Genomic DNA, 27,666 nt, shown 5'->3' with positions numbered 1-27,666 from the left:
TCTGACTCTGAACTTGCTTAACCTCCCAGATTTCTTTGGGTTCATGTGGTGGGTTGACCCTGGCTGGAGGCCAGGTGCCCACCAGAGCCGCTCTCTCACTCCTCTCATTCACTAAACAGGGGACAAAAGGCATAACGAAATGCTTGCAGGTCGAGATAAGGACAGGGAGAGATCACTCACTAATTATCGTCACGAGCAAAACAGACTGAACTTAGAGAGGGAATTCATCTAATTTATTACTAGGCAAAACAGAGTAGAGGAATGAGAAATAAAATCAACTCTTAAAACACCTCCCCCCACCCCTCCCATCTTCCCGGGCTCAACTTCACTCCCGGCTTCAACCTTCCCCCCCTCAGCGGCACAGGGGGACAGGGAATGGGGGTTACGGTCAGTTCATCTCACGGTGTTTCTGCCGCTTCTTCATCCTCAGGGGGAGGACTCCTCTCATCGTTCCCCTGCTCCAGCATGGAGTCCTTCTCACGGGGTGCAGACCTTCAGGAGCAAACTGCTCCAGCGTGGGGTCCCCCACGGGGTCACAAGTCCTGCCAGCAAACCTGCCCTGGCATGGGCTCCCCTCTTCACAGGTCCACTGGTCCAGCCAGGAACTTGCTCCAGCGTGGGCTTCCCACGGGCCGCAGCCTCCTTCAGGTGCCTCCACCTGCTCCGGCGTGGGGTCCTCCAGGGGCTGCAGGTGGAATCTCTACACCCCCTCATCCTTCCTCCATGGGCTGCAGGGGGACAGCCTGCTTCACCATGGCCTTCACCAGGGGCTGCAGGGGGATCTCTGCTCCGGCGCCTGGAGCTCCTCCTCCCCCTCCTTCTGCACTGACCTGGGTGTCTGCAGAGTTTCTTACATCTTCTCACTCCTCTCTCCGGCTGCAAAAGCTCTCCCTCTCTAAGTGTTTTTCTTCTTCTTAAATATGTTATCACAGAGGCGCTGATTGGCTTGGCCTTGGCCAGCGGCGGGCCCGTCTTGGAGCTGGCTGGCATTGGCTCTATCAGACACAGGGGAAGCTTCTAGCAGCTTCTCACAGAAGCCACCCCTGTAGCCCCCCTGCTACCAAAACCTTGCCACGCAAACCCAACACAGTTCATTAACTTTACATTGACTCCAAGTTTTACACATTAACGGTGTTTCATGTAATAGAATAGATAGTGTTGAGGCACCAGGAACCCCAGCGCATGAGGCAGAAGTTGGCTCTGTTGGCTCAGACACGACCACATGTTAGTGAAGTTCTTGTCTTAAGTTTAATCCTTTAAGACACAGATGCACTTAGATCTTTTTTTCACCAAATTCATCTTTTTCTGTTATCCTTTACTACAGCCCTCGCTGTTTGAATGGGTTGGAGGAAACAGCTGATAATTGAATTCTATAAACTGCTGCTAGTTTCCTGACCTGATCTTAATGGTCAGGCAGACGGCAAAAGTAACCTTACCACATGGATTGGCTACTTATATCTAGCTTATAAAGGTTAAAACATCCTGTTCTTTCTACCTCATGCTTGCCACAGCCACCTCTTTTCTCCTCTGAGTTTTTGAATCTGTTTTCTTTTTTTCTTTTTTTTTTTTTAATCTTTTTTTGGAAGATGGAAAAATTTGTAGTTGTTCAGGGGCTCTGAGTGCTACTGCATCGTGTTCAGTCACCAGTAGTGACTGAAAATTGTTGTTACTTGACTGCTCTTGGAAAGTCTGCCTTGTGACTTGGTTGGGGACCATCACAGTCGGTGCTAGGTAACACCTGCCCCAGCTCTTTCAGGAGGCATCTGTGCTGCCCCTTGCCAGCATTTTTAGGGGAGGTCAGTACTAGGTGGTATGGCAATGGAAGATTGCTTCTGGGTTAGGGATGAAATGTGTTTCACACTTGGTTTGAAAAAGCTCCCACTGCTTCTGGCTGGGCAGTAATTTGTTTTGAGGACCAATATAGAATCTGAGTTTCTGTGGCTGTTAGTCTAATGCTGTAAATTAATATTAAGTACACTTTCAAAAGTCAATGATATAAATTAATAAAATACTTTTAAATATTGTAGGTGTTAAGTGGTGGTAAATGATACTGTTTAAAAAAAGAGAAAAAGAGACTCTTCAAATCTAAAACATGATGTAGAAATGAAAAGGCCGAAGCTACTATGAAATTTTGCATTTTTTATGCCACTCAGTTCTCAGATGAATATATATGACTACTGTTGTACCAATAGAGATATATTATTATTTTAATTCCTCTGATGTAGGCAATCAATTAAAATATTATACCTGTCAGTTTGCCCTTGGTCTCTCTAAAGGGCTGTTATTTAAGTTTGCTTGCTCCTTAATAACTTGGTTCTACTTGGTTGAAGCTTTGAAGAGATGAAATTTCTTTTCTCTGGCAAAGAATAAGATCAAAGTTATGCTAGCTTGAGGCGTTGATATTCTCTTAATTGGAGCAGGTTTTCTTCTCCTTCTTAGAAGTCTCACATAGAAATTGAAGTACAGCTCTTTTTTCCTATCCTCTGTTGTTCTTTCTCACCCAGATGATCAATTGCAAGCCTTATTTGTTTGTAAGGCTTCAGACCCTGTGGTTTTGGAATGTGGTCTCATCTTTTTCTTCTGTAAGATCTTCTAGTAAGAGTCTCTGGGGAGGAAGCGGAGCCGCCTTTCTTTTCGTCACAAGACTAGAAGTTGTGCTGTTCTGGTTCTCCTTCAGAAAAAGAAGTTTCTTCTACTTAGGTAAATTCAGGTGGGAAATGCTGCTGAAAAATGTTATAATGTATTTTCCTGTTCCATTTATTCTCACTAGAGTTATTACACTCATAATTAATGTAGATTGTATTTCTAATGAGCTAAAATTTAACCTGTGATATTCCTGTTCTGTAAGAATGTTCTCTTTTTTCTTTTAACTCAAAGTTACAATATCTGCCAATATTTTTTATATATAAGGTATGATAGCTGCCAGTTCATAGCCACAGGCAGAATGTGTGTATTTGTTCTAAACTCACATCAAATTGAAAAATTTGTGATTTTGATACACTTCAAGTACTTTGATTAATAGAGTCAATGCACAGTAAGGTTTGTCCACGGTTTTTTCTTTGATGAATGCACTTGAAACACAGAGCTCTGATTTGCCAAAGGCTGCTGTGGTCAGGCAGTGACCTTTAAAACAAAGGGTAGGTTCTGCCCTACAGTTTTGGTGTGATATTGGGCAGGTGACTTAAAATTTCTATGTCTGAAGACTGCTTCTCCAAAAGGGGAGCCACAGTCTTCATTATTCTCTCATTTGCTGAGAATGCGTAATCTTAATGACTATGACTTATTTTCATGCAGTCTGTAATACAGTTATTCTCCATCTTAGCTGGAGTATTTAGACCAAAGAGTGTTTTAATTTACAAAGTACAAATAATACCTATTATGGACTTGTCAAACATAGACCGCTAGAAATGCTACCAAATCCTGAATCTCAGTGCCTTAAAATATCCACAGGCTAGGGAAGAGACTATTTATTTCTGTTCTGAGGCAATACGCTGTGCGTGCACTCCCAATTGTATGGATGCCTGGGGTCCTTGGGGGGGGGGGGGGGGGAGGAATTCCCATATTATTTACCTGTAGCTGAATTTATTCATTGTAGAGGTCACCTAGTGACCTCTGTTATGAACTTCATTTCGTACTTGTCTATTAACACAGTGGCATGAGATGTCTATTAAAAAGTTGATGATGTATTTTGCTGATGCTGACTTGGCTGCCTCTTCTCTAAGAGTACCCAAACAATCACTTTATCTTTGTTTTGTGGGTAAAAAAATGCCACTATTTGAACTGCATTATCCTGCATTGAACCTGCTTCACCCATTTAGTTTTATGCTCCTTGGAGGGAGAGGTCCTTACTTGCTCAGTACGTTATCTATTGCTATAACACTGCATACAGATTGGAGAGGAGCTGCAGTAGATCTATGAGTCCATTATTAAAAACATCCCTATATTTCTGAGGAGCCTGTAATAGTTCATTTGAGTGGGACTTACCAGTGATGCCAGGGGCTTAAAACAATAAAGATCACAACAAATTTCTTTGACATTTTATCTAGACCCCCATTAAGCATTCCTTTAGGTCAACTTTTAAGTATATTTCTTTTTAGTTCCAAAAAGTACTCATTATTTAAATATTAGAATGTTTCAGGATCAAGGCTGGTACATAAAGCCACAGAAAAAAAATGTGTCGTTGGAGAGATTTGGATATATATGGGAAAGAAATAACCTTTTCCTCTGTCTGTCTTTCCAGTATCTGATTTACTCAGTTTTCCTTGTGACAACTCAAGGGTCCTTTTTTTCCATTAACTTAAAGGACATGTATGTGCAAGTCCCATTAACGTCAAAAGAAATTACCTATATCTCCCCTCCCTGTGAATAAGATACAGACACTCTTAGGTGCTGCTGCCATTGATAGCTTCTGTGAACCAAGACCTGCTTGCAGGTAAAAATAAAGCACAAGCACAAGAAACTCCGAGGAAAGTTATCATGATAAACCACTTCTCAGTGGATACTGTTAGGCAGAGGTGAGTGTGTGTCTTTGAGAGACAGAACTAAAGCCTAGCTAGGGTATAAGTACAATGAGGATCACTTCAGTATTGGCAGGAAAGTGGATCAGATTGGGTTTGGCTTTGACTCGGTGAGGAAGTAAAAGCATTGTTAGCAAAGCAGTCAGCAAATGCAAGGATTAAAGCAATTTTTCCTCAGAAATGATAAGCAATAGCCTCAAAAGGCTCTATTCTCACTAATTTCCATTAAAATGGAAAAAAAATGAAGACTGAAAGATCTTATTGCTTATACTGATATTGTTTTCTAAAAATACGTCAGCTCAAATGTAGCTGTGTGAAATTCTGGACCCAGTGAATTGATGACAAATTTCTAATTGATGAAGTTCAGCCCTTTTCTCACCCTCTTGTTTGCTCTCTGGTTTTCTGAAGTGAACATTTGCATCACCCAGTTACCTACACAGGTCACTGTTTCAAAGGAGAAACCCATTATTGAAAGCAAAAGATTGAATAAAACTGACACTGTCTTTACTGATTTTTTGATACAAGCATGCTGCTTATGTGAGAAAAATGCCAACCATATAGATGGAGGGCATTTTTCTAATAGAGTTTCTGAGCAGCTTAGCTATGTTTTGAAACCAAAGGTAGTTTATTAACTCTGCATGACCTCTGTCCTTCAGTCTACAATTTGACCTCACAGTTGCACTTCTTTCATAATTCTGAATTATAATGAAATGGAATGATGCCAAATTGTAATATTTTGTGGGCCACATGACAGAGTCTAGTGCAATTTGGGCAGGAAGAGAACCGAGAAAACTCTAGCTGGGCAGTTACCATTGATCCAGACATGGTTTCACTGGGGCTGCTTCACCCTTTATTCAGACTCTTTAGTGAGGATGTCACTCCTTACCTGAAGAGTATTATCTTACAGAATAAGGACTTCCCTTCCTCGAGCCTTCCAGAAGCATCCATTGCTCATAATCATTGAAGCACGCCTATAGGTGTACAACGTGTCTATCTGAAAGAAGACTTTTGAACATTTTACAATTGTGTATATCTGTCACTTACTGACAACAATACCAGTAAGTCTTAAAACAAACAAGCAAACAAAACTTCACAAGAAAATTCCCTGGGTTTACTTTAATCTAAATTCCGTAGTATTTTAGGTATTTTTTTTTAATTTTTACAGTGAGACTTTATAGTTAAACTGCATTTAATTTGTTATACAGTGCTAGAGCAGTTGGACATTGTAGGAAAATATGCCCCTCCGTCTCGTGGGCCTGTCGTTACACAATACACTGCTCTAGCAGTGATTTCCTAACGTAGTGTAGGTAAGGATGAAAGGACAATTATTTTTTTTTCCTTAGGAGAACTTTCTTCTAGAGGAATTTTAAAATGTAATGCTCTTGGAAAAAAGCCTTATTTCTGGCTTTTTGCTGTGATGATTAATGAGGCTGATGAAAAGTTTTCCACTTTCTCTTTCCCATCACAATAGATTATTCACTCTCGTTAGAGTGTGCAAGCAGAATCTGGAAAAAACATCAGAGGCTAGGCTACATTTTACTAATGATGTTGCTCCGGCACATCTAGTTTATTTGCTTTTAAAACTTTTGGTAAAATTTTCTGCCGTTTAATGATGGAGATTGTTTTTGCTCTAAAATCTTGGGGTATTTGGGGCTACATAGGAGAATACCTAAATTCAATCTCTAGTTGTGTAAGTTAATGGTGTGGTTTTAAGTTTCTTGACTGTATTTGCAAGATAATGCTTGAACGCAGGCATCACCCAGCATTGTTAGACTGATTTCTTAGGTAAAAAACATGGGTATTCTGTGTGTATAATATAGCCTATATTTTATAACATAGACATTGCTCTCTGAATTATTGGCTATACTGGGATTCTGCAGCAGTCATAGCTTCTCACCCTATTTTACATATTCTCTGATTACTTTGGGATTTCTTTTGTAGCCCAGCATAGTTTTGGTAAATTACCACTGTGCATTGAATTACATAGAATATAGATTACAACTCTGAATACATTACATCAGAACTACTTTCTGTCATTTATCTTTCTTTCTTCTGTTTACTAAAAGGTACTGGAAATAGGTTTCCTTAGGAATGAGGTTTGATGACACTTACACTTTCGGAGTTACAAAGCTCAAAATAAATGCAAAAACATCCAACTACCAGTAAAATATACATATTTAATTTAGTACTATAATTCTTTATTTATTACTTATTTTTATAGTGGGATATGAGAAGCTGTGGGAAGGTTCAATATTTCTTTTGATCTTATATTAGAAATACATTTTAGTCCACTAATTTTATGAGATTGTGTGTCTGTAGAGAAATACTAATAGTTTACCCAGAATAGAATGAGCCCAAGATTTTCTCTCCCTTAATGCTGGGACAAGTTATTGCACAGCTGGAACAGTGTCAGAAGGTCAAGACTAAGGAGTGACAGCTATTGGGACACATTTATCTGGGTCATTTGCTATCGTTCATCTGTCTGTTTACAGCTATGCACCAGGAAAGTTATAATAATAGAAATAATGCTTTTTGGAATACTACTTCAATTAGGTTATGTTTATTCAAGCAGCTGATTACATTATCAAAATAATATTTAAAAGATTTTAAAAGTACACAGCAAAATAGAGAGCTGTATAGAGGAGGCATTTATTTATAATGCACATTAAAAATCTGCCATAATTTGAACGTTTGTTCATGTCAAACCTGATAATTAAATTATTAATTAATACCCAAATAAACATCTTTTCTTTTCATGAAAATCAACTTCTACCTTAATTTTCCCTGGGAAAGAAAGTAGATTTTGTGAGAAAGACAGAAAGTTGGTGTTGCTTTCTTGTGCAGGTCATACCACTTCTTTAGGGCCACCACACTATCCTTACCTGTCTGTTTTCTGATAACTGTTAGAAGACTAAGAAATGGCTCAGGATTTCATGCTCAGTACGTAGCAATGATACAGCAGTAAATGTCAATGGCAACTAATGCTTTCTGACATCATACTGCTGTGAAGTAACATTTTGCCAGGTTTTATTTATGTTTCTCAGAACTAAAAAAAGCTCTAATGCCTTAGACTGTGTGGCTTTTCCTAGCAGTCCCTTACTCTCCCACAAGATCCATGAGATTATGCTAGCCCCAAACCACCCTCATGATGAAGTTTTGGAATTCAAATCTTGCATCCCATTTTAAGCACTCGCTTCAACACCTTCAACTCTTCTCACCAGAGACACAAGTGCTCTAGCTCAGGGGATCCAAGGCCAAGCAGTTCTGGGTATTTGGACAGGAGTATCCCTATTAGCTGGTGTTATACTGTTCCTGATAACTTCACTGCATTTCAAATTGGCTTTTGGCTGATTGTGCCTCTCAGGTGGCTTTGCCGGCAGACACTGGTTGGTGGTGTTGAGAAGTGCCACTCCAAAAGGCAGATTTTGGTGGAGGAGATAAGTGCAGGGAGTGTAAAAATTTGTCTTAACTAATATAACATTTTGAACAATGGATAGTCCATGTTAAGGTAGCCATGGAAGAAACTAACTGCAGCTTGTTAGAGAAAAAGACCTTTGACTTCTCTTTACATCTCCCTTCTTCCTTCTTTCCTTTGCCTTAGTAGTCAGCTAAAATCCATTTCTAGGAACCTATAGGTCTTTACCCAGGTAATCAGAGAAACTGGAGAACAGATTGTATTTTTAGTTTGCAAAACAATGAGCAATTAAGACTATATTTTTTGATCATTTACCAGAAGTTAATGACCTCAAAAGACCTGGAAGCATAAACTGAGCAAAGCATGATTGGTGTTTCTAGATGTCTGGTTCATTAATTTGACTTTTCATGAAGACAGGTGTTGCCAGTTGAGAATCTTGTACGTGACAGGTACCATCCTCTCTAGTGCTCTACTGAACATAAAAGCTACCATGCTGGGTGGGACCAGAGGTCCAGCTCATCTTGCTCTTACTGTGACCAGCAAGGAAAGCTTGCAGAAAAACTGTAAGAAATGAGGCCCACCAGGACTGACCATCAAGGGTTAAGGAGCTTGCTTCTGTATTTAATAATGATCAGTGAGCTTACTCTCCATGAACTTGTCAGTCTCTTTTTGAATTCTTTATACTTTTGACTTCCTTAATATCTTAAGAGAATGAGTTTCTCAATTTACATGCACAATCTGTAATTTTTTTTTCCTGTGGTTTATTTTAAACCTTGTATCTCGTAATTTCATAAGACCACCAAATTTTTGTGTTATAGATGGGCATAAGGGCTCTAGGGCCACCTTTTATGAATTTCCAGTGGTATGTGGAGCTTTAAGCTGTATAAAAAATAGTTTATAATAGTTTATGGTTTTATGAAGAACAGGTTTATAGATTGCTTCATGTGTGCATACATAGAAAAGGGTATAACTTAGTAATCTGTATCTTAAAAAAAAAAAAAAAAAAAAAAAAAAAAAAGAGAGAGAGAGAGAAGAAGTCTTATATTGCAGAGAAAACATATTCCAGAAGATCATTCCATAGAAAATCCTTAGAATCTCAAATGTGTTCCCAACTTTGCTGGTGACTGGATGTTTTACCTTAGGCAAGCTATTTTATTTTTCTGTGCCGCTGCTTCTTAACCCATCCATTACATACCTTGCCTTTATCAACTTTCAAAAAGCAGCATTTTATTAGATCTATTGACACAGAGTATATCAAAACGATCTTTTAGTTCACTCTTAGGTGTCTGCCAACACTGCAATAAAAATGACTTCCAAGAAAACAATATGTGAAGCAATTAAACCACTCTTTCTTTCTGCCAAGCAGTTCTTGGGAAAGTTCTGCAAGGGTGTCTGATACCATGTGTGACTCTTGCACTCAGAAGAGAGATATATAGTTTATAAATCAATCTTAATTATGTCACATGGCCATAATTTGCTGAAATCACTTGTAATTCTTGTCTATTTGCATCTCTCGGGAAAACTTTACCTTGAATCTGCAAGTTCACAATATGCAAATCCTGCATGTTATGTATAATCACAGCTCCCTGTTGCCTTCTCAGCTCCCTCTTCTGTTTTGTCCCTTATTTCATGTGTTGAAACAGCTTTATTTTTTCAGTCCTGTGATCCACAGGTTTAAAATAAACCTGTGGTGGGTTGAGCCTGACTGGGGCCAGGTGCCCACCAGAGCCGCTCTCTCACTCCCCTCATTCACCAAACAGGGGAGAAAAGGCATAACGAAATGCTTGCAGGTCGAGATAAGGACAGGGAGAGATCACTCACTAATTGTTGGCACGAGCAAAACAGACCAAACTTAGAGAGGGAATTCATCTAATTTATTACTAGGCAAAACAGAGTAGAGGAATGAGAAAATAAAATCAACTCTTAAAACACTTGCCCCCACCCCTCCCATCTTCCCGGGCTCAACTTCACTCCCGGCTTCAACCTTCCCCCCCCTCAGCGGCACAGGGGGACGGGGAGTGGGGGTTACGGTCAGTTCATCTCACGGTGTTTCTGCCGCTTCTTCATCCTCAGGGGGAGGACTCCTCTCATCGTTCCCCTGCTCCAGCATGGAGTCCCTCTCACGGGGTGCAGACCTTCAGGAGCAAACTGCTCCAGCGTGGGGTCCCCCACGGGGCCACAAGTCCTGCCAGCAAACCTGCCCTGGCGTGGGCTCCCCTCTTCACGGGTCCACCGGTCCGGCCAGGAACTTGCTCCAGCGTGGGCTTCCCACGGGCCGCAGCCTCCTTCAGGTGCCTCCACCTGCTCCGGAGTGGGGTCCTCCACGGGCTGCAGGTGGAATCTCTACACCCCCTCATCCTTCCTCCATGGGCTGCAGGGGGACAGCCTGCTTCACCATGGCCTTCACCACGGGCTGCAGGGGGATCTCTGCTCCGGCGCCTGGAGCTCCTCCTCCCCCTCCATCTGCACTGACCTTGGTGTCTGCAGAGTTTCTTACATCTTCTCACTCCTCTCTCCGGCTGCAAAAGCTCTCCCTCCCAGTGTTTTTCTACTTCTTAAATATGTTATCACAGAGGCGCTGATTGGCTTGGCCTTGGCCAGCGGCGGGCCCGTCTTAGAGCCGGCTGGCATTGGCTCTGTCAGACACAGGGGGAGCTTCTAGCAGCTTCTCACAGAAGCCACCCCTGTAGCCCCCCCGCTACCAAAACCCTGCCACGCAAACCCAACACAAAACCACAGGAAAAAAGATTTTACAGATCGTGCATGTAAATTGAGAAGCTCATTCTCTTAAGGTATTAAGGAAGTCAAAAATATGAAGATGTGGATGTGTCTACTAGGGAGCTTTGGATGCTGATAAGGAAACATATATTCATATATATTATATAGTTCTGTCAGCAGATGACATTTTAAAAGATATTCAGACATTAGCTTAAAATTTTTGAAGTGGTCTGCCCTGTAAAAAGCCTTTGAGAACGATGTTTTCAGGTTGGAAAACTCGCTATAGAACAGCATTTCACCTACCTACTCATTATGGAAACATAGTGGGATGACTTGCACAACTAGGTTGCTGCAATGGATAGCTATAAACTCTTCAGGAGGGGTAGACAAGGAAGGTGAGGTGGTGGGGTACCCTGCATGTTAGGGAGTGTTTTGACTGTCTAGAGCTTAATGATGGTGACAATAGGGTTGAGTGTTTATGGGTATGAATCAGGGGGGAGGCCAACAAGGCAGATACCATGGTGGGAGTCTGTTATAGACCACCCAACCAGGGTGAAGAAGTAGATGAAGTATTCTACAAGCAACTGGCAGAAGTCTCACAATCGCTAGCCCTTGTTATTGTGAGGGACTTCAACTTACCAGATGTCTGCTGGAAATACAATACATTGGAAAGGAAACAGTCTAGGAGATTCCTGGAGTGTGTGAAAACATGGGATCCACCCAAGGCTACTGAGGGAGCTGGCAGAAATGCTCACCAAGCCACTTTGCATCATTTATCAGCAATCCTGCTAACTGAGCAGGTCCCAGTTGATTGGAGGTTAGCAAATATGACACCTGTCTACAAGAAGGGCTGGAAGGAGGATCCAGGGAACTACAGGCCTGTCAGTCTGACCTTGGTGCCAGGGAAGCTTGTGGAGCAGAACATCTTGAGTTCCATCATGTGGCATGTACAGGACAACCAGGCAATCAGGCTCAGTCAGCACGGGGTTATGAAAGGCAGGTCCTGCTTGACTAACCTGATTTCCCTCTGTGACAAAGTGACCCATATAGTGGATGAGGAAAAGGATGTGGATGTTGTCTACCTAGACTTTAGTAAAGCCTTTCACACCATTTCCCACAGCATTCTCCTGGAGAAACTGGCTGCTCGTGCCTTGGACTGGTGTACTCTTCACTGGGTAAAAAAACTGGCTGGGTGGCCGGGCCCAAAGAGTTGTGGTGAATGGAATTAAATCCAGTTGGTGGCCAGTCACAAGTGGTGTTCCCCAGGGCTCAGTACTGGGGCCAGTTCTGTTTAATCTCTCTATCAATCATCTGGATGAGGGCAATCGAATGCACCCTCAGTAAATTTGCAGTCAACATCAAGTTGGGCAGGAATGTTCATCTACTTGAGGGTAGGAAAGCTCTACGGAGGGATCTGGACAGACTGGATCGATGGGCTGAGGCCAACTGTATGAGGTTCAGTAAGGCTCAGTGCCAGGTCCTGCACTTGGGTCACAACAACCCCAGGCAACGCTACAGGCTTGGGGAAGAGCAGCTGGAAAGCTGTCCAGAGGAAAAGGAACTGGGGGTGTTGGTTGGCAGACGGCTGAACATGAGCCAGCAGTGTGCCCAGGTGGCCAAGAAGGCCAACAGCATTCTGGCTTGTATCAGGAATAGTGTGGCCATCAGGACTAGGGAACTGATTGTCCCCCTGTCCTCAGCGCTGGTGAGGCCACACCTTGAGTACTGCGTTCCATTTTGGGCCCCTCCGTACAGGAAAGACATTGAGGTGCTGGAGCAAGTCAAAAGAAGAGCAATGAAGCTGGTGAAGGGTCTCGAGCATGAGTCTTATGAGGAGCGGCTGAGGGACCTGGGATTGTTTAGCCTGGAGAAAAGGAGGCTGAGGGGAGACCTTATTGCTCTCTACAGCTCCTTGAAAGGAGGTTGTAGGCAGGTGGGTGTTGGTCTCTTCTCCCAAGTAACAATGAGAGGAAACAACCTCAAGTTGCACCAGGGGAAGTTTAGATTGGATGTTAGGAAAAATGTCTTCACGAAAAGGGCTGTCAATCATTGGAACAGGCTGCCCATGGAAGTGGTTGAGTCACCACCCCTGGAGGTATTTAAAAGACGTGTAGATGTGGTGCTTAGGGACATGGTTTAGTGGTGGACTTGGCAGTGCTAGGTTAACGGTTGGACTCAATGATCTTCAAGGTCTTTTCCAGCCTAAATTATTCTATGATTCTACGAGTCTACCTTTTGGCTGACTGGGGAGAGTCATTCCTCTTCCTTAACTTAGCAGTGATCAGCCCCTGAGTCTCACTGTGGGGAAGAGAACGATGACTATTTACCTGCTATTATCTGCTGTGAGCGACTGGAGGCAGCAGGAGTGAAAGCACATTAGCTGCACCCCACCGTCTGTTGGAAGGAGGAGTGACTGAGAGCCCAGGGTGAACTCTGTGCAGCATTGAAGAATGCAAATACAACCCGCTCATCCCAGTTAACCCGAGTGGGCAGATGAGGAGGAACTGATGCAGATGTAAAGGTGTTCTTGATCTGTGTCTCTTTTAGGGAGGCTGTGGGTTGCTTCTTACCTGGACCAGGTTATGAAATAATTGCTCATATTTATGCTTATCCAGTGGCTTGTCCAATCTTAGTGGCTATTCATAGTTTCAAACACATTCAAGTATTTGAGTTTGAGATGAAAAATGTATTTGGGAATATGCAGTATTGGAAGAGGTCTGGAACCAGTTGATACTGGGTTTAGAATAGAGCAGACACAGTCCATACTAAACTGGGATTGCAGCACTTGCAGACTTGTTACTATCCTGACAGACTCCATAACAGATCCTTCACATTTGCAGGGCAAAAAGAGGACTATGAGAATGAGTGAAAGAAAAACATGATATGTGAAAGAAAGAGGGAAAGAGAGAGAATATTGTCTGGAATGCATATTTCATTTAAAAATCTGTATTTGATTAACAGAAAGAGTTCTGTTAGCGATAAAGAGTTGATCCGCTTCCTTACCGGAGGTTAACTTTAGCTAAATATTATCAGAACATGCATTCTTTATTTAAATAATATTGGGAAGTTTCTCTAAATTGTACTGTAAAGTGCCATATAAATGGCGCTTTTCAGGACATCCATCCACTGCTGTCCTTAGACTGAAGTGATAGATTTGGTGTTAGGAGACAGCTATCCAGTGCTCTGTCTATGGAAGCACTTCATAAGCAGTAGTATACTCTCATGAGATTTTAAAGATCACAACAGAAATTTTAAAATGTATATTTATGATAGAATGAAGCTTTACAGTAACAAATACATATCTAATTTATTACCTAAAGAGCTTCTCTGTGGTTCAGACATCTTTTTTTGTTTTGTTTTGTTTTGAAAGCCAGATTGACATATTTTAATTATAAGAGAACCCAAAGCAATCAAAACTAGAGGACTGAACAGTAAAGCTTGTAGGTCCATCACAAGTATTGCCCCTTTTCTACCCCTATGCATAGTGACCCAAGTTTCAGACTGGATGTCAGACTTATATCTCAGGTTTTGGTTTGGGTTTTTTTTCTAATATGGTTCAGTGTATTGGTATGATTTAAATATATTGGGGGGCTTAATAAAATAGTAACATCCATTTTTCTCAGTGTGGGAGTGCGAACTAATGGTTAAAGACAGAGACAATGAGCCACGATTCCCTGGTTCTATTCTGGGCTCTGAGCTGACTCACAGCATAATCTTACTCAAGTCATTTAAATTCAGGTGAAATGGGCCCCACTAAGCTGATGAGATAATGCATGTTTCAGCCTTTCTTCCTTAGTGGATTTTTCTAAACAATTCTTCCCCTCAGTCATCAACATAAGTTTATTAATATGTTGTTGCATAAGATCACTGTAAAATGTGTTTAATAAACTTGTTCAGTATCTTTTAAATCCTTTATTGAAAGGTACTTTTTTTCCTAATAGAAACAGGCAGGTAAATGTTATCCTATTCTGTGGAAATTTTTTTTCTAAAATGATTCTCCTCTACATCCAGATGAAACAACCTTTCAAAAAGCATTGACACCCATACTAGTTAATTGCCCATCAGTAGGGTTAATACCTGGAGGTATCATTGACTCATGCTCAGATCTCTGCAGTGAACTAAATGATCCTTTGTGATACAATGGTCCCAAGTCAGGCCACTGAACATTTGCTCTCCACTGTAAAGAGTATCTCTATCTGTCACTGATGTGTGAAAACTCAAGAGATCTTTGCTTTCTTTTTAATTTCAGTATGTGGAGAGAAAATCAAAATACTGACCACTTTTGCCAAGTAGATTTGTTTTCCAGCACACTGTAGTGGAACTTAACATAGAACAAAGCGTGCTTTCCCTTCCATTTCCTTCCAGAAACTGCATCCTGTATTACTGTTGTCTGCCTTTTTTGTTCCCTTGTTTGTTCCAGCAAATATTATTCTTTCTCAAGTCAGCATTCAAAATTAAAAAATTGAGGTATGCAGAATTCATCCAGTATCTGTGAAGTTGCTCTCGTATTTTGATGGACATGTGGGATTACCTGTGAGTTACTTGCATCCAAATAGTCCTTCCACTGTCATAATCCACAGCTGACTGAGGAGGATAAGAAATTATGGCTCAGAATGACTTCACATGACTACACATCCCAGCACTGTGAATGGCAGCACCAAGCGGTGGTGATTCATTCCCTCGGCGCTGAAATTGCCAGTGTTTGGAGGAAAAGGATTACTTTCGAACAAATAAATGCTTTATCCAACAGAGAGTACAGACATTATAGAGTTATTAATCAGGGCAGTCATCCTGAAAGTAGATTTAACTGCAGGATTTCATGTAGAGGGAAACTAGAATTACAGTAGGAAGCGATTGAGAACTCAAAGTAGTAGATAGAGTTGCATATTTTAAGGGCTCCTTAAATTACACCTGGGGAAAGGTTCACTCTGTGGATGCTAATTAAATGGTTCCTGTTTGTGTAGTTCAGTGTTTTCTTTGGATGGCATCTCCCCAGTATGGTAATTGCGGTTGGTTGTAAAATAGGAAGACAACCAGTTTAATTTGCTCTGTTTTCCACTTCAGTATCACCACAGGCTGTTTCTTTGCTAAATGTTGTATGCGAAGCCAAGTCAACCTCATCATTAGTGAGATGGGAGACCTCAAAGGAAAACCCAGATGTGGCAGGTAACTATACTGGTGATTTTTGGCTGCTAGCAATCCTTCTTTGGAATCACTACTGAAGCATGAGCTGGGAATTAAGGATTTTATAGCACTGGAGCAGCTATTGTCTTTATGAAACATAAAGCTGAGGTGCTATTCTCCTATGGCCATTGCAAAGCAATTCAGGTAATTTGGAACTCCCTGGCTCAGCTTCACTTCTTTTTGGAAAGTGCCTGAAGTAGAGCAAATCAAATTCCTACCTTGTCTTCTGGATTTTGCCGTAGTTCAGCTGAGGGCAAAGGAGTTTTGCATAGATTCAAATGATCGCTTAGGTCAAAAGGGGCTTCTGGACCTCAAGGACAACTTCAAAGCTAGATCAGGTAGCTCAAGGCCTTGTCCCATTGAGTTTTGAATATCTCCAAAGTGGAGGTTCCGTGATCTCTCTGAGTAGCTTGCTCCAGGTTTTGGCCACTTTCATGGCGAAATAGGTAGGTATTGTCAGTTGCTCTGGAATTGTTCCATGTAGGAGTTGTTTTGCCTTTCCCCCCCAAAAAATATATTTTGATACTGCCTCCTGGCTGTCCATGAATAATGTGTAAGTGCTAAGGCTTTAGTCACCTCCAGGTTAACAGTGCCTCTGCTGAAGTTGTTGAGAGTCCAGGTAGTCATCATTTATCTCTGTGGAGATTTTCAGATGCCCAGAACATTAACTGAGCCAGGTAAGGCTTGTGTTCAGTGGAGCCCTGTCATCAGTGGGTCTGTAAGTTTAATGACATCTTCACTTCCCAGAATGGAAGGGATGACCGTGTGTGTGCTGAAAACAGGTCTTTATTCTGATAAAAGTTAGAATAGAATAGGGGCAAGCAGAAATAACAGAAATTCTGAAACAAATTATTGGAAGCTTAGATGTCTTGGAAGTGCCATTAAAGATTTCAGAGGTGTACGTTTAGAAAAGACACCCTGAAACTCATTAGTATTTATCACAGTTTATGACATTGCAGATCACACCAACCTACATTTCTGGTAGTTCTTGAAATGCACTGGGTTTCACCATTTACTAATATCTTTGGTGTTTCTTTATACCTGTAAAAAGTGTTGTGAAATGTAGTCATTTTGATTTGGTTGCACTTTTAGCACCCATTCTGCATAAGTGTATGTGTCTGCTCAAAGGAGGAAATAATACGTAATCATGCATTTTCTATTTTCTTACACAACATCACAAAATTTCATTCACTGGAGTCTTTAAGGACTTCATCAGAATTTGTATATGGTCGGATATTACATTAGTTTCCTCTTTCTGTTTCTTTAGATGTTGGAACTTGGGTAATGAAATTCTAACCTTGCATAAATGGGCATGATTTCTGCCAAGTATCTGAAAGACATGCACCTTTAACGGAAAAATTGCTCCAAATGTGTCATGGTATTAATTCTTATTTAAAGACACAACTATTTCCGTCCTTAGTAATGTAGATTATACTTGAAAGCTTCCATTTCATTTACCGCTGTAAAACCGTGTCAAACAGTCTATAAATTCTTGGTCTACTAGTTTCAGCAAGTCACGAGCCAATATGTTGTTTACAACCACGGCATTGGTGCTCGGGGAGAGGTTTCTCCCTGGTCTTAATGGAATGGTCTGTGATCAGTTCATGTTATCCTGGAGCTTATCCTTTCTCCTATTGACTTATGAGATTATTCATATAGATATCTATTCTTTCTCTGGCATTATAGTGGAGATGACATCTTGGTAGTCATTTCACATTTAGTGAAACAAAGACTTAGGAAATAATAACTACAGTTCTGGAATACGCAGTTTCAAGTAGTCTTTTCTTCCCAGTGCACATATTTGTTAAAAGGAGGTTGAGTCTGTAGATATGTCTTAACTGCAAACTTCTCAAACCATTTTCTGCAAGATTTAAGAGGCAAGTTTTACTTATTTCAGCACCAAATTGTCACTTATCTGATTTCCTGATTGTATTTTTCTACTAAAAATCTTACCTCTAGCGCACCTCATTCAGAATAGCCATCTCTTTAAGATGGGTTCCAGGCCAGTCAGTCATATTACTGAGACTAAGGACAGGTTTTCCATTTTGTGTTACCTCCCTTCTGTGATTATGGAATAATGCATGCTGTTTCTTCAAGTCCTTGGGAGATATATGAGATTTCAGTAATCTCACTGTATTCTTCTGCTACATTTATGTGGGATCACAAACGAAGTGCAGTCTGAAAGGAGTTCAGTACTGAGAAATCAACTGCTGTACAACCGCACTGTTAAAACTGAAGTTGTTCTTCATCTCCTTGTTTTTAGTGAGTCTTATTCCTGAGAGTGTGCAGCATATTCCCTCTCCATCAATAATGATCGATTTAACTTACTGCATAATGGAGAGATGGGAACACCTTCCTGACCTTCCCACTGGGGCCTTTTATACTTCTAAACCTGCAGAAAGGAAACTGTCTTTGGTCATCAGAAGATGTATTAATGCCCAATAGTACAAAGGGAAAGACAGCCTAAATCTGTCCCTGTTTTTGCAGCAGCTTTAAAAAGTTCAGTCCTCAGCTGACAACTCATTATTGCATGCTAATTGTGGCCCAGCTTACAAGAGGATCTAGAAAATAATTTATGTGGAGGGAAATCTCATTGGTTGCTGCTTTACCAAGGAAGAATAAATGGTTGTTTTAACTACCAACATTTCTGCAGCTGGGTTTTCATCCTCACTTCCCTGGAAATTAGTTTGTCCATCTATACGTAAGTGAGCTTGCCGCTGTGTGTGTATATTGCTTTTACCAGTCTAACCTTCATACCACCTCTTAGCTCCTGGTAAGAGCAACAAAACAAAGTGAAATTTCATTTGATTTGCTGAAGTTTTATTCACAGCAGTTTCAAATTCATTTTTTTTATATGCTTTTGGGCAATTTCATGTCTGGAGAGAGGTAAGCAGCCAGCTAAAACATTTATGGATGTTCCAATTCATTCAGTATGGAAGTTATTTGGAACACATTTCAAATATCACATTTGTAAATAATGCTGGTTTGCCATATTTCATATAAAATGTCAGCTTCTTTATAGCTGGTATCATTGAAACAGGATACCTGATCACAATGCAGCTGTCTTAGTATTTACTATTCAATGTCTCTTTGCTTTTACGAGACAACCATAATATATACTCTGGTGTTTTCAGTGAAAATGTTTTATTTTTGAGGTCAGGGACATTTTTATCATGTTCATCACAGACCTCTCTATCATTTTTTTTAATATAAGTATATTGTGCATTTTTTACAATTTATCAGTTTGTGCGGAAGAAGATAGTGTCCAGTTTGTAATAACAGAGATGCTTCCAAGTGAAATCCATTGATAGTGGAAGACTTAATGTTGGTTTGCTGAGAGATGGATGATTGTATTGTCCAACATCTTATTCTCTCAGACAGCGGGTTCACATTAAACAAGTTCATGGGTGTATTCATGACTTTCATTATATTGTATTCGCAAGTAGACAAATGTAGCTGAGGATGTTAAGTGGAGACAAACAGCTGAGGGACAGTGGCCCTCCATTTCACGTTGTGAAAAAAGTGGGGGAAGTAAAGCAGAGAGAGTGCTCCCTTGGGGAAAGGCCTTGATTTTTTTTTTTTTTTTTAATGGAAATGACATTAGCGTGAAAGCTAGCATGAGACATTGATATTTAGAACAAACATACTTTTATGTTCTCCCTTTCCTGAGGCAGAGAGGAGAATTAGGAAAATTCTTCCCATCTGGGCTTTCTCTCATATTCCCATATGAACATAAATTTTTCTGTTTTCCTGATTTTCTAACATTAATTTTTATCAAGTTCCCATTCATATTTACATTTCCTCTTATATGAGCTATAATTACTCCTCCATTATCAAAGCATATTTGAGTTGCTGGATGCCACTGCTTGATGTTTATCTCGACCTATCTTTTCCTTTGTTTCATTACTCCAATGAGTGGTAACAATTTCTAAAAATCTGACAAGAATCGTAGGTGTCTAAATTGTACATTTGTTCTAAGGCATGTTGAATATGCCAACAGCATAGCAAAAAGAGATTAAAAAAAAAGGTCAATTGATCATTGAAATGAGAGAGGGAGAAATGTATCCACTGTTTACCTGCCGTTGCTGTAAAGTGTGTGGTATCAGATAGAGGATATGAATTTTATTTGTTGTGTCATTTTTTAAACAAGCACTGATTGCAGAAACAACTATCCATCTTTATATACAATTTTAGTTAATTAAATGCCTTGCAGTACCTGCTGGCTTTAGGAAGTTGAGCGGCTGGTGAGTCATAGTTATCTAATTTCACTGATATTTTCTAAACCCAATTCTGTCTTATTTTGCTGTGTGTATTGAACTCAGTGTCTGGGCCCCTTCACCGATTCCATGTGATTCTTTCCATACTCAGCAACCTTGCCTTCCTTTTCTTTCAGGAGCTTTTAAGAGCGACAGGTTATGCAATTATTAGTTGCAAGTCCAAAGACTAATATCTGCTCACTTTACTCTTAAATCCCAAAGATTGTTCCTGAAAGCTCAGGGTTTTCTTCATAGCTGTGCGTGTTGCCTCCAATCATTTAAATTCATTCTTTGTTATTAGTAATTTGTTTCAAAAAAGGTGCCTTTTTAGCAAGTTGCTTGTTGGCAAAATGCTCACATTGGGGATGTTTTACCAGGGCTGCTCTCCCAAAGAATTTTGGGAAGTTCTTAAAACAACAACTAAAAACCACATCCAGCATGTTCTCCCACTTTCATGACCTTCTCTACCAGTTCTTGGCTGAGTGGGTAGGTCGCTGTGCCCTGGCAGGTGTCTGCTCTGGCTCGGTCCTGGAAATCTCTGCTATCTCTGTGGCCCAGTAAGCAGAACTGGTTGTTATTTGGCAGCATGCTCCAGCAAATGCTGTATGTAGTAGAAGCAGTTGTGCAGAGATAGCAGATTCTTACTTCAGTTAGAGTTACTGTGTATGATTCGTTTTCTACTTTGCAAAGTATTCTGGAATATATTAATTCCTTTTAGCAAAATAATTCCAGATTACAGATAAATACATTTCTTAAAGAGGGGATTTAACAGTTTAAAATGAAATTTCATCAATCAAAACTCTTTTCTCCTCTTTAGCTAATGTTATATTTATTTGGTTTTTGTTTTTTTTTCCCTTGGCAGCCTAAAGCAACACAACAGTCATATTGTTCAGGATTTCAAAGAGCCATCGTTTATCTTTGCGGATACAAGTAAACGGACAATGGTGTCCCGACCATCTGCTCAAGCTGCTTGAGAACAGTCTTCTGTGCAAATGGCATGAAAGGTAATTTAACCTCAGAAGGTGCCCACAGAGCTTCAGTTCTGTTTACCATTGTCTCTTTGCCAGTCTAAAAATAGATCATGCTGAACAAAAAAAATCCCTTCTTCTTTCCCAATTTAAAGAACACATCGTCACAGGAGCTAATTTCAGCTAATTTCACTAGCAAGGGGTTGTTTTTCCTTTCTAGTATTTTTCTAAGTAGCAAAGAGTTTTTCTTGGATAAAAGGTAGCTGTCTTATAATTGTCTTTGTTGCTGTAGGAGGCTGTTGTTTTTCAGAGTACAAAATAGGATGTAATCATAGAGTGGTACTCAGTGCTGGGTGATACACACTTTCAACATATCAAATGCAATTCTGCCACAACCCTTTTGTTATTTTGCTTTGCCAGCCCATGTGTTTTAATGAGGAAGGCACCTGTGTTAGTAAGCAAGACGTCTTTTTCACAGAGGGATATTCTGTCCTGAAAATGATGAGTGCTTTCTCTGGCTGGTTTTTTTCAAAGCCTCATTTGGTAGTAGTTTCACCCTCTGGTCCCAGTGAAACTGTTAAAACGCTTTTAAAGGCTTTTATAATTTCACTCCCTGTAAAAAAAATCAGAATAGCTGCTGTAAAATGTGTGTCTATATACATAAAATAGCCAAAAGAGGGAAAAGGGGTTCCTTTCTAAATTTAAATATGTATTTCAGGATAAAAAAGAAGGACCTGACATTCATCTCACTGTCACTGGTTTTACAGTTCCTATTAGCTACAACAGTTAATATCAGGACTAGCAAGAGTAGTCTTCAGGTATTGTCCCACAGCTTTAACCTCTTTACTATCTTCTGCCATCTACTGTGCTGATTTCTTCTGTTCCCATCACTACAAATAAAACAGTTTCTGGCTCCTTCGTGCTCTCCAGCTGTTTATACTGCACTCCTCCTGCTTTGTGGTAGGTGAAACTAGTCCAAGATTTGAGACTGTTTTCTTGCAAAGATCGGAGGTCAAATCAGATGTTGTAGAGTATATTCTCTGGGACACTGCGCAGTCATCTTGCATGCTGCTGTGGGAGGAGAAGTAGAAAATGTGTTTTGCTGGCTGCTTTCTCAGATAGCTTGTTCTGAGGGCATGGGGAATATCAGCAGCAGAAAGAAGGTAAATATAATCTGTATTCAAGAAACAAACTTGGATTAAAGTAACAATGAAGACAATGTTTCCGTGAGAAAGGACGTATGTCTGAGCTGGTTTTGTTGTTGAATTAGCTACATTGGTTTAGCTAACCTAATAAAACATTTCTTATTGTAATAAATACATTCTGGACAAAAAAATGGTCCAAGTTCTTATACTTAATTGCAAAAGAGTATCCAGTCTTCATGGTGGCATAGCTTTTGCTCCAACTTAACAACATAAGCCTGATTCATATTTTTCTTGGACTTTTTCACTTAGAATTTTTTTTTTTTTTAAAGCAGAGAGGTGGAACATGACAGATTTGAAAATGTTTTATATAGCTTTCAACAAGAAGCAATTTATAGCAACTTGAAGTTATATAACTTCTAACTCCACTTTTTTCATGGCATGATTTAGATAGTTCTGGTGCTTTCACAATAATTCAAAGGAATATGCAATCAGTCAATCCATCTTATCTATTTTAAGCATTTCCAAGGAACCATCACAGTAGATTCTAGGTTCCTGATCTTAATACAAGTGACAGTTTGCCATAAACATGCATTTTGCAAAATATCAGAAAGGAAAATGGCAATATTCTTTTATGAAATTAAAACTTCCTCAAACAAAGGGATCCCATAGTGTTGCTCATTGCATTCCCTACACAATTAGTATTAATTTGTGCCAGTACTTTAGGACAAACTGCATTTGTTATAGCAAGATGATGGGTTTGGTCTCCAGCTTCATATACATCTGTAAGACCCCACAATTATCAGAAAGATAATGTAGTATTACCTTTTAGTAATTGTATTGGCCTAAATATAGGACAAATAAACACAACAAAAGTTTTCACAAAGAAATATTTAGGATAATCTAGGAGGGCATCTAGGAATTCATCCAGATGGCTTCAGAATACTTATAGCCAGAAGTAGTCTGAAAAATATCGTACAATAGTTTATTCAAATCAATTTGGGATATTGTTCAAATGAATCATTCAGCTTTTACTTAAGTGAATAATTCATGAACATTCATTTAGAGGAATTTAATCAAGGTGTCTGCTTAATATTTTTGCAATTCATTCAGTTTTACCTATAGTACTATCAAAGCAATGCTTCGACTTCAGTTGGCACCTCTGTGCGGTTTGAAAGTTTGGGGTTTGCATCATTTGAGCTCACAACGAAGCCAGGAAAAATAAAGTTGACAGTGCAGGGCAGAATTAGGTGCCTGTCTGGGATATAAAGGTTGCTCAGCTGAGAAAAACAGCCTATCAGTTGAGAAAAGCATGACAAGAAGTACAAATCAAGAGCAAGAAATTTGGAGTGGATGAAAATACCCCTAGGAGATAGAAAAGCCTGTGTCTCAGGAATATTATCTGCTTCTGACTGCATTAGCATATTTACATAAAATCTTTAAATGTTCACTCCTTGTTCATGTCTCTTTCAGAGCTGTAGAGCAGATTTGGATGATTTTAGCGCACTTTTTCAATCCATGTTAAAGTTTTACTGGAAAGAAGAGGAGGAGTATTAAAAAAAAAATATCAGAATTAACTGGAGCTTTTTTAAGGGCAGAGACAGCCTATGTAATTCAAAGCAAATCTGAACAATGGAAGACCCTTTTAGTATTCCCTGAAGTATGAAAGTCCTGAAGATCTGAAAGCTCAGTTTATCTTCTGTCTCTCAAAAGGTACATGGTAGTTCTGTATGTTATTGTTGTTGACATTTTACTGAGCCTATCATTTTTGGGTCATGTATCATTATTAGGTTCACAGAAAGCAGGAATTGGAGATTAGGTGGGATTTGATTTCTATTTCATATCACCTCCAACTCCTGGACCATGGCTGGATTTCATTAGTTGTTGCTCCTTAAATGGTAGTCTGTCCTGAGATGAAGTGGTCAGTGAAGAGAAAGGAGTAAATATTGCTCTTGTAAGTGGGACTTTGTCTTAAATGTACATTTGATGGAAAGCCTGAGACAAAATGTGAAGAAGCTAGTTCCCAATATACGGTAATAGCATTTCAAGCATCGTCCTCACCCATACCACATAGCACGGACGTTTGATTTCATGAGCTGTAATTTGCTGCTGCTATCTGCCATGATCTTAGGCCGTGGTTGGTTTTCAGTTTGTGATGAAGGCACTTTAGCACAAACATAGGTAAGTGTCTAAATGTGTGCTAGGTGTCCAAATTCTCACATATAGTCAATGAACTATATGTCTTTGTGGTAGTCGGGCCAAAAGAATGACCTGAATGACCAGCCCCTATAGGTTCAAATCACTGACACCTGTGTATGCTGCTAGTACCATTTGAAATGCTGCAGGGTGTGTGGGTCATCCACACAGAACTGATAAATACATCACAGGACCTGTAGATGACCTGCAGCCTGCTGAAGTGATAGCTGGAGGCCAGGAAGGAATATTCCAGGGCATCTCTGAGGGCAACTGAATTGAGTCTTAGGTGTCTAGGTAACAGCAAATGTCAGCATCTTTCTTGAGTGTAGACAACAGACGTTGAGTGTGTTAATCTGAAACTGAACTACGTCACGTGTAACTGTGTCTTTATTGTATTTTCTGCAAACAGTCTCACTGACATGAGAATCACATAGAGAATTAGAAAGAGTAAGGAAAGTTACCCAGGTTTTGTCTCATTTGCTTACAATGGTCCCTTGTAGGACTACGACATTGCTATGATATACCAAAGAGAAGCGACCAAGGGCAGGCCCATGAAAATTTGGTTTGAAGCAGCTGAAACAGCTGCCAGTGCAAACTTGCTGGCAAATGGAGAGGCAGAGGCAGGAGCTTAGGTGAGTACATGTAACAGTCCAGTGTATTGCCTAATGCAATCAGGAAAAACAGTCCCTTGGGTTCCGACTTAGGTGGGGACCTTGGGCTAAGTGAACCGCAGCAGGCATTCAGCCACACACATTGTCTCCAACCAAGAAAAAAAAACAGCAGAAGGATTTAGGGTGGGGCTTGTTGTATTCTGTTTTGGTTTTTATATGATGTCGTCTTTGCTGTGAAAAGGTGAGCAATCAAATCCTATTTCCTTGTAAGTGCAACAAGGCAAACATGCAAAAAGGAGAAAGAAAATGTAACAGTTTGACTTGCAACTAGAAATTTAGCGCTTCCTCAAAATTAGAAAAGCCCAGGAAAAAGAAATTTCAAGTCATTGTAGGATATTTTTTCTCCATCTCAGTGGAGCAAAAATTTCCCTATATATTTAAGGAAACATTAAAATAGCTTTTCTTACCTCCCTAATTAAAGCCATACTTTATTTCTTTAATCACAAGACATGTATTACAGATAACCCAGCATATACTGCTAGCTATGCCTGTGCAAACATAAACAATTACTTTCGAATTATGACGCATTTACATAGGGTGAGAGCCACATTATGCAAAAAGATATGGAATTACTTTTTGCCTTTGCCACTATTATAAAATAGCTGATAAAACTGGAAGGGAGCATAGAAAACATCAATTTCATTGACTTGTGACCAAAAAGAAAGGATGTTTCAAAAGTATGCAAACCACTGTGTAAATACAGACCCTGTATTGTAGTAGTGTTTCAGGTAGAAATCATGTTTTTAAAGGAAAGAATTTGGAAAACAAATGCAATAGTAAAGCACAATTATCACAGAACAATAATAAAATCAACAGTGAATTTGATGTATTTTGTATGAATTCTAAGAGCAGGATTTGAGCAGGCTCTGGAATGCAGGAACCGTGATCTTGCTTTGTTATTTGTTATTTAGCCAGCTGCATACTTGAGTAGAAAGGTGGCCGCGAGCGTTTGAATTTTGGTCACTGCTATCTATACCAGAGGCCATGTACTGCTGAGCTGGTGACCTCCTTCCTAGAAAAGCCTGACGTGTGCAGCAAGATTAGGTAAGATGCTAGAGCTTATGTTGCTTCAAGAACAGCCACAGTCAATTTAGAGTGTGCTCATAATGCCACAGTTCTTTTCTTACAACTTAGAAAAAAGAAAATTATAGTGAAGTGTAATGAGGACACGTATCGAGTAACTGTCAAAGGAACTTTCCTTAGTTGCATCAAAATCTTAAAGGATGTCTGCAAGAGCTTAACTACTTTAATCATATACTCAGGAAAATAGAGGTCAGTTGGTTTAATGTCAGAATGAGGGGGTTTGTGTCATTGGCCATGTCTCAAAATTATTTTCATATTTTTTCACACTGTTGATGGTCTTTTAACTATTGTAACACTATCTTATGCTAGTTTATGAGAAGCATTCCATAGTAGTTCATAGACATTTGATTACAGAAGTACTGTGATTTGAAGTTTCAAGATTGTTGTTCCCTTTAGTAGTAAGTAAAGCAAGTAGCATAAAATTAGTGATCACTAAAACTTTATGACAAGATGTATTTCATTTTGCTCTTTTAATATCCAACTCCCATACCCTCAGGTAAGTTTGTTTTTTAGTTCTGTTCCATTGTTTTCAAGCTACTACCTCTGAAGTTTGTTCTGATTGAACCTTGAACCGAACAAATATGTTGTCAATAGCATGAACTTGAATAAATGTACAGATCATTATATTGGTTCTGGAGAACGCATGCAGAAGACTTTTCATGCATTTCTAAATAGTTTAATAAATAAAGGAATTCTTTGTTGGCATTTTCATCTTATCTAGTAAATTGGGGCGAAACATTCAATTATTTCTAAAAGGTTTTAGTTATACGCAATTATCAGTTCTAGCTGGAGGTTTTGTTTATGTGAATGTGTGTGTGTATATATGTATTCAAAAACATGTCTATATGCTTGAATTCTGTTTGATTTGTTCCTCTACTGCATCTTTCACCTACTATTTGATTTTTCTTTATTCTAATGCATTTTGACATTTGCTTGAAATGTTCTTCAATAGAAACATTGCTGACATTTCTCAGATATTTAGAAACATGTTACCTTTTAATCCCTTATGGTATATCTTCATAGAAAATAACCTAGAGTAGAGATTTGTGTCTTCAAAAAGAAATCATTGGTAGTTTTTGAGCTTTCTTTCTTGAGTGGTTTTGGTTTTCCAAGGGTAGGCTAATACTGGTCAGCTGCAACTACGCTGCCTAGAGAAGGTATCATCCTAATGAGAGTGGTCTTAGAAGGGTGTATTTTTAGTTCCTATTCAAAAAGTTTGATGTTTGTAAATAAATAATAATTTTGCTAGCACTTGCATCAAGTTTTCTCAGGCAAAGTGTCTTAGATACAACATTTGGATTGTGATTTGTTCCATCGTGCTGAGGCTGAAGGTGCGTTACGTATATTAGCTGCAGTACAGAGTATTTCCATGTGACATTCTTATGGCTGTTAGCATTTGGCCTCTTGGTAGGAAATAGTATGGCAAAGCTTGTAAGCTCTTTTTTTTTTTCAGTGTAATAGTTAAATCAGTCTTAGAATTATCTTTTGCATCTCTCTAAATTATGGCCAGTAGTTG

The 27,666-nt window shown here is 39.7% G+C and overlaps 1 protein-coding gene across 6 annotated transcripts in view; it reads left to right on the top strand.

Moving 5' to 3' along the window:
- DLGAP1 (DLG associated protein 1) overlaps positions 1-27,666 on the top strand; it is a 422,037-nt gene that overhangs the window by 66,150 nt on the left and 328,221 nt on the right. For 5 of the 6 annotated variants that reach the window (XM_054816398.1, XM_054816401.1, XM_054816399.1 and 2 more), the window contains one exon: positions 20,953-21,094. The exons of the other annotated variant lie outside the window; for it this stretch is intronic. The gene's annotated coding sequence lies outside the window, so the exon portion shown is untranslated. The remainder of the gene's footprint in view (positions 1-20,952; positions 21,095-27,666) is intronic. 6 annotated transcript variants of the gene reach the window in all.

This window comes from Grus americana, chromosome 2, assembly GCF_028858705.1.
Source record: "Grus americana isolate bGruAme1 chromosome 2, bGruAme1.mat, whole genome shotgun sequence".
Taxonomy (NCBI): domain Eukaryota; kingdom Metazoa; phylum Chordata; class Aves; order Gruiformes; family Gruidae; genus Grus; species Grus americana.
This window is presented reverse-complemented; position numbering and strand designations above follow the sequence as displayed.